Below are 9,266 nucleotides of genomic sequence, written 5' to 3'. Positions count from 1 at the left end.
TGCCCAGGGCTGGGTTAAGGTTATGAGGGCTAATGGGAGGGAAGGGCCTAAGGGTATGTCTACACTACGGAATAAGGTCAAATTTATAGAAGTCGATTTTTTAGAAATCGGTTTTATATATTCGAGTGTGTGTGTCCCCACAGAAAATGCTCTAAGTGCATTAACTCGGCAGAGTGCTTCCACAGTACCGAGGCTAGAGTTGACTTCCGGAGCATTGCACTGTGGATAGCTATCCCACAGTTCCCGCAGTCTCTGCTGCCCATTGGAATTCTGGGTTGAGATCCCAATGCCTGATGGGGCTAAAACATTGTCGCGGGTGGTTCTGGGTACATATCGTCAGGCCCCCGTTCTCTCCCTCCCTCCGTGAAAGCAAGGGCAGACAATCGTTTCGCGCCTTTTTTCCTAAGTTACCTGTGCAGACGCCATACCACGGCAAGCATGGAGCCCGCTCAGGTAACCGTCACCCTATGTCTCCTGGGTGCTGGCAGATGCGGTACGGCATTGCTACACAGTAGCAGCAACCCCTTGCCTTGTGGCAGCAGACGGTACAGTACGACTGGTAGCCGTTCTCATAGTGTCCGAGGTGCTCCTAGCCACGTCGGCCACGAGCGCCTGGGCAGACATGAGCGCAGGGACTAAATTTGGAGTGACTTGACCAGGTCATTCTCTTTAGTCCTGCAGTCAGTCCTATTGAACCATCTTATGGTGAGCAGGCAGGCGATACGGGTTGCTAGCAGTCGTACTGTACCATCTTCTGCCGAGCAGCCATGAGATGTGGATGGCATGCAGTCCTTCTGCACCGTCTGCTGCCAGCCAAAGATGTAAAAGATAGATGGAGTGGATCAAAACAAGAAATAGACCAGATTTGTTCTGTATTCATTTGCTTCCCCCCCTCCCCCATCTAGGGGACTCATTCTTCTAGGTCACACAGCAGTCACTCACAGAGAAGGTGCAGCGAGGTAAATCTAGCCATGTATCAATCAGAGGCCAGGCTAACCTTGTTCCAATAAGAACAATAACTTAGGTGCACCATTTCTTATTGAAACCCTCCGTGAAGTCCTGCCTGAAATACTCCTTGCTGTAAAGACACCCCCTTTGTTGTTTTTAGCTCCCTGAAGCCAACCCTGTAAGCCTTGTCCTCAGTCGCCCCTCCCTGCGTCAGAGCAACGGCAAACAATCGTGCATCTGAGATTGCTGTCCAGAGCGGTCACAATGGAGCACTCTGGGATAGCTCCTGGAGGCCAATACCGTCTAATTGTGTCCACAGTACCCCAAATTCGAGCCGGCAAGGCCGATTTGAGCGCTAATCCACTTGTCAGGGGTGGAGTAATGAAATCGATTTTAAGAGCCCTTTAAGTCGAAATAAAGGGCTTCATCATGTGGACGGGTGCAGGTTTACATCGATTTAATGCTGCTAAATTCGACCTAAAGTCCTAGTGTAGACCAGGGCTAAGTATGCATGACATATTGCAAAAGAAATTAAGAAGTCATCAAACATTTCTCTACATATGTCTTTACATATTATTTATTTATATAAAATTAACAAGTTTATTCTACTCTTGCGACGCTCAATTCTCCAAACAGATGCTTCTGAGTAAGAGGTAGCACAAGGGATGCTCCACTGTCCTTCTCTTAGGCCTCCTTCCTGTGAGGTAGTGGAGTGCTCGTCTGTATGAGGGTGATCACTGCAACACTGCTCACCTCTTTCCACCTTATGCGTCTACCCTCAGCTTTCTACAAGGCACAGTGCAAAGTCAAGCCCTGCAAGTGTTCCCCCCAAACTACTGCCTCTACATCACATCTCACTCTGACTGCAGCCTGGGAGGCAGCCAGCTTTTATTATGTAAAAGAAAACCTCAGCTGTCCCCAGCCGTGCCCCCCTGCCTGACCTAAAAAATAGGAGGGCCTAGGCTATAGCCTTATTAGCGTAGTGGTTAACCCAGTCCTGCAGGCACCTAACCTTGCAGACTAAGGTGGAGAGCACCTACAGTACCATGGGTGGCCCTGAAGGGGGCACTGAAGAGTAGCCCCACTTCCCACACCACCTTATGACCAATGGGCCTTGGGTTCTTAGTGCTCAGTGTGCCCACCTAGTGGCTGGGAGCACAAACAGACAAACACTAGGACCTCTCAGCCACTACATTTTGTAAGTACATGAAATCAAGGTCCAACAGATAAGGATAAACAAACAACAGAGGGAAAAAGGCAGAAACCCAGGACAAAAGAGAATTGGGGGAGCAAGAGAATCAGTGGTAACGAATTAAAGGGGTAACTGATCCCATAGCAACAATTACACATTGCCTCCTTGAATTACTCAAAAGCCCACAACTCAGCCATAACAACAAGAATGCCCCTAAAGCCTCCCCTCAGCCTCACCTGGCTGTGGAGATGGAGGTCAATGTAAAGGTCTGGCATCCCTCGCTGGGAAGTGGGAAGCTCTCCTTTCTGCCAGCCTCAAGCCCTGGCCATCTCTCAGGGTCTCCTTTGTGGAGCAGCATTCTCCTAGCTGTCCCTGGCTTCCAGCCAGTGCTGTAAGTAGAAATAATTTCTTGCTGGGACACTCATAGGAGGGACACAAGGGAGGGCATGTGACCTCCCCACATGACCCTGCATGTGATTCCTCCCCACCCCACCCCCAGCCCAGGGCCCCCACACTCTCCCCGTCCCCTCCGATACTCCCCTTACCTGTCCAAGATTTGACTAAAATGATGCTTTGGGCCCCTGGTGCCACCTGTACTTCCAGGTGTCACTGAGGATCCAGCAGCACCCCAAATTGAAAACTTCTTAAATGAAAGAAGGATGGGAAGGACAATCACTCCCCTTTCCCTTAACACACTATCAGTGCCTCCCTTATGTCCAAACTAAGCTTCTGCCAGCTTACCTTTATCTAAGTATTGCTCTCTACCAGGCACTAGGAAAGCAAAGACGCTGAGCCATCTGGGTTTGGTGGAAAAGAGGCATAGAACTGTGTGTGCCATGTGCATCTTGATAGAACTACAGCCCAAATTGTTTTCTTATTTTCTTCAGCATGACATACAGGAGGGGCATTCAAAATCAGCCTGGCAGAACATGCATGAGGAATGTCTCTGGACAGATTAACAATGGATCAAAATCACATACGCTGATCTCTTGGGGCCAAATCCAGTTCCCATTGAGATCGAAATAAGTTTTGCTATTGAGTTCAATGGGAACAGACTTTGACATTTGGAGAGGAAAGAACAAAACCACTCAAGCAAGGGCTATGTTGCTTATACCACAGGTATCAAATGCTGCTGATTCATGTGAGAAAGTCAGCAGACATCTGATCTTTGTCCATTGCAAGGGAGAAATCAGCAATCAATGAGGCTAGAACAGTCTCTGTACCATATCCAACTCATAAGTCCATCTGCAAAGCATCAAGGAAATATGAAGGCTCCAGATTACCTTCAAGTCCTCAGTCCCTTGGTTAGAATGCTCCCATTAGTATGTGTTCATAGTCCACAGGGTAGAGCAGGAAAGAGGTCAAAGCAGGAAAGAGGCAAAATGGAGATATTTCCAGGCAGGGGCCTTTTAGCTTCTGCAAAGTGCCAAGTAAAGGGAAATCTGTTCTTACTGTGAAAGATGGTGTTTGCAGTCACATTGGCAAGTTAAATGTCCATCACCCCCACCCATATTCTAGTTAGAACATTCACAGGAAAAGTCCATTAAATGTAGACAGGCATGTTTCAGGGTCCATTGTGGCTAAGTGTTCCTTAATGGGCCTTTCAACTTGACTTGTCCCTTCATGTGCTGGCTAAATACTTTTGTGGGCATTACCACAGGAGCAAACATGTGGTAAACATAGCTAATATTCATAACTTCAGATACCAAGATGAATATACATGCATAGAAATAGCATAATCATAAGTACCAGCTATTTCACCTACATGACTATTCCCAAAAGAGATTCTGAAAAATCACATCACGTATCTGAGACCCTCTGTGCCAGCACCATGCCCCACTGGAGTTTTGTTATCTGTTATCACAGAATCATAGAATATCAGGGTTGGAAGGGACCTCAGGAGGTCATCTAGTCCAACCCCCTGCTCAAAGCAGGACCAATCCCCAACTAAATCATCCCAGCCAGGGTTTTGTCAAGCCTGACCTTAAAAACCTCAAAGGAAGGAGATTCCACAACCTCCCTAGGTAACGCATTCCAGTGCTTCACCACCCTCCTAGCGAAGAAGTTTTTCCTAATATCCAACCTAAACCTCCCCCACTGCAACTTGAAACCATTACTCCTCGTTCTGTCATCTGCTACCACTGAGAATAGTCTAGAGCCATCCTCTTAGTCTAGAGCCATCATCAAGTTGCAGTGGGGGAGGTTTAGATTGGATATTAGGAAAAACTTTTTCACTAAGAGGGTGGTGAAACACTGGAATGCGTTACCTAGGGAGGTGGTAGAATCTCCTTCCTTAGAGGTTTTTAAGGTCAGGCTTGACAAAGCCCTGGCTGGGATGATTTAACTGGGAATTGGTCCTGCTTTGAGCAGGGGGTTGGACTAGATGACCTTCTGGGGTCCCTTCCAACCCTGATATTCTATGATTCTATGATTCTATGATTCTTTGGAACCCCCTTTCAGGTAGTTGAAAGCAGCTATCAAATCCCCCCTCATTCTTCTCTTCTGCAGACTAAACAATCTCAGTTCCCTCAGTCTCTCCTCATAATTCATGTGTTCTAGTCCCCTAATAATTTTTGTTGCCCTTCGCTGGACGTTTTCCAATTTTTCCACATCTGTCTTGCAGTTTGGGGCCCAAAACTGGACACAGTACTCCAGATGAGGCCTCACCAATGTCGAATAGAGGGGAACAATCCCATCCCTCAATCCACTGGCAATGCCCCTACTTATACAGCCCAAGATGCTGTTAGCCTTCTTGGCAACAAGGGCACACTGTTGACTCATATCCAGCTTCTCATCCACTGTAACCCCTAGGTCCTTTTCTGCAGAACTGCTGCCTAGCCATTCGGTCCCTAGTCTGTAGCGATGCATGGGATTCTTCCATCCTAAGTGCAGGACTCTGCACTTGTCCTTGTTGAACTTGATCAGATTTCTTTTGCCCCAATCTTCTAATTTGTCTAGTCCCCCTGTATCCTTTCCCTACCCTTCAGTGTATCTACCACTCTTCCATGTTTAGTGTCATCTGCAAACTTGCTGAGGGTGCAATCCACACCATCCTCCAGATCATTAATGAAGATATTGAACAAAACCAGCCCCAGGACCAACCCATGGGGCACTCCGCTTGATACCAGCTGCCAACTAGACATGGAGCCATTGATCACTACCTGTTGAGCCCGACAATCTAGCCAGCTTTCTATCCACCTTATAGTCCATTCATTCAGCCCATACTTTTTTAACTTGCTGGCAAGAATACTGTGGGAGACCATATCAAAAGCTTTGCTAAAGTCAAGGAATAACACGTTCACTGCTTTTCCCTCATCCGCAGAGCCAGTTATCTCATCATAGAAGGCAATAGATTAGTCAGGCGTGACTTGTCCTTGGTGAATCCATGCTGACTGTTCCTTTCCTCTCCTCCAAGTGCTTCAGAATTGATTCCTTGAGGCCCTGCTCCATGATTTTTCCATGGACTGAGGTGAGGCTGACTGGCCTGTAGTTCCCTGGATCCCCCTTCTTCCCTTTTTTAAAGATGGACTCTACATTAGCCTTTTTCCAGTCGTCCGGGACGTCCCCCGATCGCCATGAATTTTGAAAGATAATGGCCAATGGCTCTGCAATCACATCCGCCAACTCCTTTAGCACTCTCGGATGCAGTGCATCCGGCCCCATGAACTTGTGCTTGTCCAGCTTTTCTAAATAGTCTTGAACCACTTCTTTCTCCACAGAGGGCTGGTCACCTCCTCCCCATGCTGTGCTGCCCAGTGCAGCAGTCTGGGAGCTGACCTTGTTCGTGAAGACAGAGGCAAAAAAAGCAGTGAGTACATTAGCTTTTTCCACATCCTCTGTCACTAGGTTGCCTCCCTCATTCAGTAAGGGGCCCACACTTTCCTTGGCTTTCTTCTTGTTGCTAACATACCTGAAGAAACCCTTCTTGTTACTCTTAACATCTCTTGCTAGCTGCAACTCCAGGTGTGATTTGGCCTTCCTGATTTCTCTCCTGCATGCCTGAGCAATATTTTTATACTCCTCCCTGGTCATTTGTCCAATCTTCCCCTTCTTGTAAGCTTCTTTATTGTGTTTAAAATCAGCAAGGATTTCACTGTTGAGCCAAGCTTGTCACCTGCCATATTTACTATTCTTTCTACACATCGGGATGGTTTGTCCCTGTAACCTCCATAAGGATTCTTTAAAATACAGCCAGCTCTCCTGGACTCCTTTCCCCCTCATGTTATTCTCCCAGGGGATCCTGCCCATCAGTTCCCTGAGGGAGTCAAAGTCTGCTTTTCTGAAGTCCAGGGTCCGTATTCTGTTGCTCTCCTTTCTTCTTTGTGTCAGGATCCTGAACTCGACCATCTCATGGTCATTGCCTCCCAGGTGCCCATCTACTTTTGCTTCCCTTACTAATTCTTCCTGGTCTGTGAGCAGCAGGTCAAGAAGAGTTCTGTCCTTGGTTGGTTCCTCCAGCACTTGCACCAGGAAATTGTCCCCTACGCTTTCCAAAAACTTCTTGGATTGTCTGTGCACCGCTGTATTACTCTCCCAGCAGATATCAGGAAAATTAAAGTCACCCATGAGAACCAGGGCCTGTGATCTAGTCCTTCTGTTAGCTGCTGGAAGAAAGCCTCGTCCACCTCATCCCCCTGGTCTGGTGGTCTATAGCAGACTCCCACCACAACTTCACCCTTGTTGCTCACACTTTAAAACTTAATCCAGAGACTCTCAGGTTTTTCTGCAGTTTCATACCGGAGCTCTGAGCAGTCATACTGCTCTCTTACATACAGTGCAAGTCCCCCACCTCTTCTTCCCTGCCTGTTCTTCCTGAACAGTTTATATCCATCCATGACAGTGCTCCAGTCATGGGAGTTATCCCACCAAGTCTCTGTTATTCCAATCACATAATGATTCCTTGACTGTGCCAGGACTTCCAAATCTCCCTGCTTGTTTCCCAGGCTTCTTGCATTTGTGTATAGGCACTTAAGGTAACCTGCTGATCGTCCTGCTTTCTCAGTATGAGGCAGGAGCCCTGCCCTCTCCTGCTTCCTCCCAGTATCCCAATTCCCCACTTACCTCAGGGCTTTGGTCTCCTTCCCCTGGTGAACCTAGTTTAAAGCCCTCCTCATTCGGTTAGCCAGCCTGCTTGTGAAGATGTTCTTCCCTCTCTTCGTTAGGTGGAGCCCGTCTCTGCCTAGCACTCCTCCTTCTTGGAACACCATCCTATGGTCAAAGAATCCAAAGCCTTCTCTCCAGCACCACCTGCGTAGCCATTCGTTGAGTTCCATGATTCGACAGTCTCTACCCAGGCCTTTTCCTTCCACAGGGAGGATGGACGAGAACACCACTTGTGTCTCAAACTCCTTTATCCTTCTTCCCAGAGCCGCGTAGTCTGCAGTGATCCACTCAAGGTCACTCTTGGCAGTATCATTGGTGCCCACGTGGAGAAGCAGGAAGGGGTAGCGATCCGAGAGCTTGATGAGTCTTGGCAGTCTCTCTGTCACATTGTGAATCCTAGCTCCTGGCAAGCAGCAGACTTCTCAGTTTTCCTGGTCGGGGCGGCAGATAGATGACTCAGTCCCCCTGAGGAGGGAATCCGCGATCACCACCACCACCCTCCTCCTTCTCTTGGTAGCGGTGGTCGTGGAACTCCATTCCCTAAGACAGTGCATCTCATGCCTTCCAATCGGTGGAATCTTCTTCTGCTCCCTTCCCTCAGATGTATCATCTAGTCCATTCTCCAGTACCTGTGGAGAGAAAATGAAAACGGTTGCTTACCTGTATCTGCATTGCTGGTACATGAATGCTCTCCTTTCTTCTTCTGAAGGTCACATGCTGCCAAATTTCTTCACCGTCCTTCTGTCCCTGCTGTGCAGCCTGCTCTGAATCTTCAGAATGTTGTGCCCATAGAAGCATATCCTGACGTCTGTCCAGGAAAACTTCAGTTTCTCTTTTGCAACGCAGGGTCGATACCTGTTGCTTCAGACGTTGAACCTTCTCTTCCAATATGGAGACCAGCTTGCACTGGTACAAAGTAGCTTCTGTCCTGTGGAAGAAAGACAGACATGGCACATCCAGTGCAGGTCACAACAGCTGAATGCTCCCCATCCATATTACCTTCCTTCTACGAGCTTCCTCTGGTGCTGTAGTAACTACTCAGAGAAGCTGGCAAGATGAAAGCCTCAGTGGGCTCTCCCCAGGCAACTGTTAGCCTCTCCATTGTTCGCCGCTCAGCTGGTTTGCAGCTGACTGGCTTTTTAAAACTGTCAGGCCCACTCAAGGCTGTTATGTAACAACAGAGATGGAGCCAGTGACATAACTCGGTTTAACCTAAAAGGGCAAGGTTAATTTTTAGCTGTTCAGGCATGACTGCACTTTTAGTCAGTGAGGGCAGACTGGCTGGCACACGTTCAGGATAATGGGCTTCATAGAATCATAGAATATCAGGGTTGGAAGGGACCTCAGGAGGTCATCTAGTCCAACCCCCTGCTCAAAGCAGGACCGATCCCCAATTAAATCATCCCAGCCAGGGCTTTGTCAAGGCTGACCTTAAAAACTTCTAAGGAAGGAGATTCCACCACCTCCCTAGGTAATGCATTCCAGTGCTTCACCACCCTCCTAGTGAAAAAGTTTTTTCTAATATCCAACCTAAATCTCCCCCACTGCAACTTGAGACCCTTACTCCTTGTTCTGTCATCTGCTACCACTGAGAACGGTCTAGATCCATCCTCTTTGGAACCCCCTTTCAGGTAGTTGAAAGCAGCTATCAAATCCCCCCTCATTCTTCTCTTCCGTAGACTAAACATCCTCAGTTCCCTCAGCCTCTCCTCATAAGTCATGTGTTCCAGTTCCCTAATAATTTTTGTTGCCCTCTGCTGGACTCTTTCCAATTTTTCCACATCCTTCTTGTAGTGTGGGGCCCAAAACTGGACACAGTACTCCAGATGAAGCCTCACCAGTGTCGAATAGAGGAGAACAATCATGTCCCTCGATCTGCTGGCAATGCCCCTACTTATACATCCCAAAATGCCATTGGCCTTCTTGGCAACAAGGGCACACTGTTGACTCATATCCAGCTTCTTGTCCACTGTAACCCCTAGGTCCTTTTCTGCAGAACTGCTGCCTAGCCATTCGGTCCCTA

At 48.0% G+C, this 9,266-nt stretch overlaps 1 long non-coding RNA gene across 1 annotated transcript; it reads right to left on the bottom strand.

Moving 5' to 3' along the window:
* Positions 1–1,554: 1,554 nt before the first annotated feature.
* Positions 1,555–8,241, bottom strand: LOC140895337 (uncharacterized). The gene is made up of 3 exons (XR_012154170.1): positions 7,904–8,241; positions 2,377–2,529; positions 1,555–1,734 (listed from the first exon to the last, which is right to left on the bottom strand). It is a non-coding gene; the product is annotated as an uncharacterized lncRNA (long non-coding RNA).
* Between the last annotated feature and the right edge of the window lie 1,025 nt (positions 8,242–9,266).

Source organism: Lepidochelys kempii, chromosome 11 (assembly GCF_965140265.1).
Source record: "Lepidochelys kempii isolate rLepKem1 chromosome 11, rLepKem1.hap2, whole genome shotgun sequence".
In the NCBI taxonomy this organism is placed as follows: Eukaryota; Metazoa; Chordata; order Testudines; family Cheloniidae; genus Lepidochelys; species Lepidochelys kempii.
This window is presented reverse-complemented; position numbering and strand designations above follow the sequence as displayed.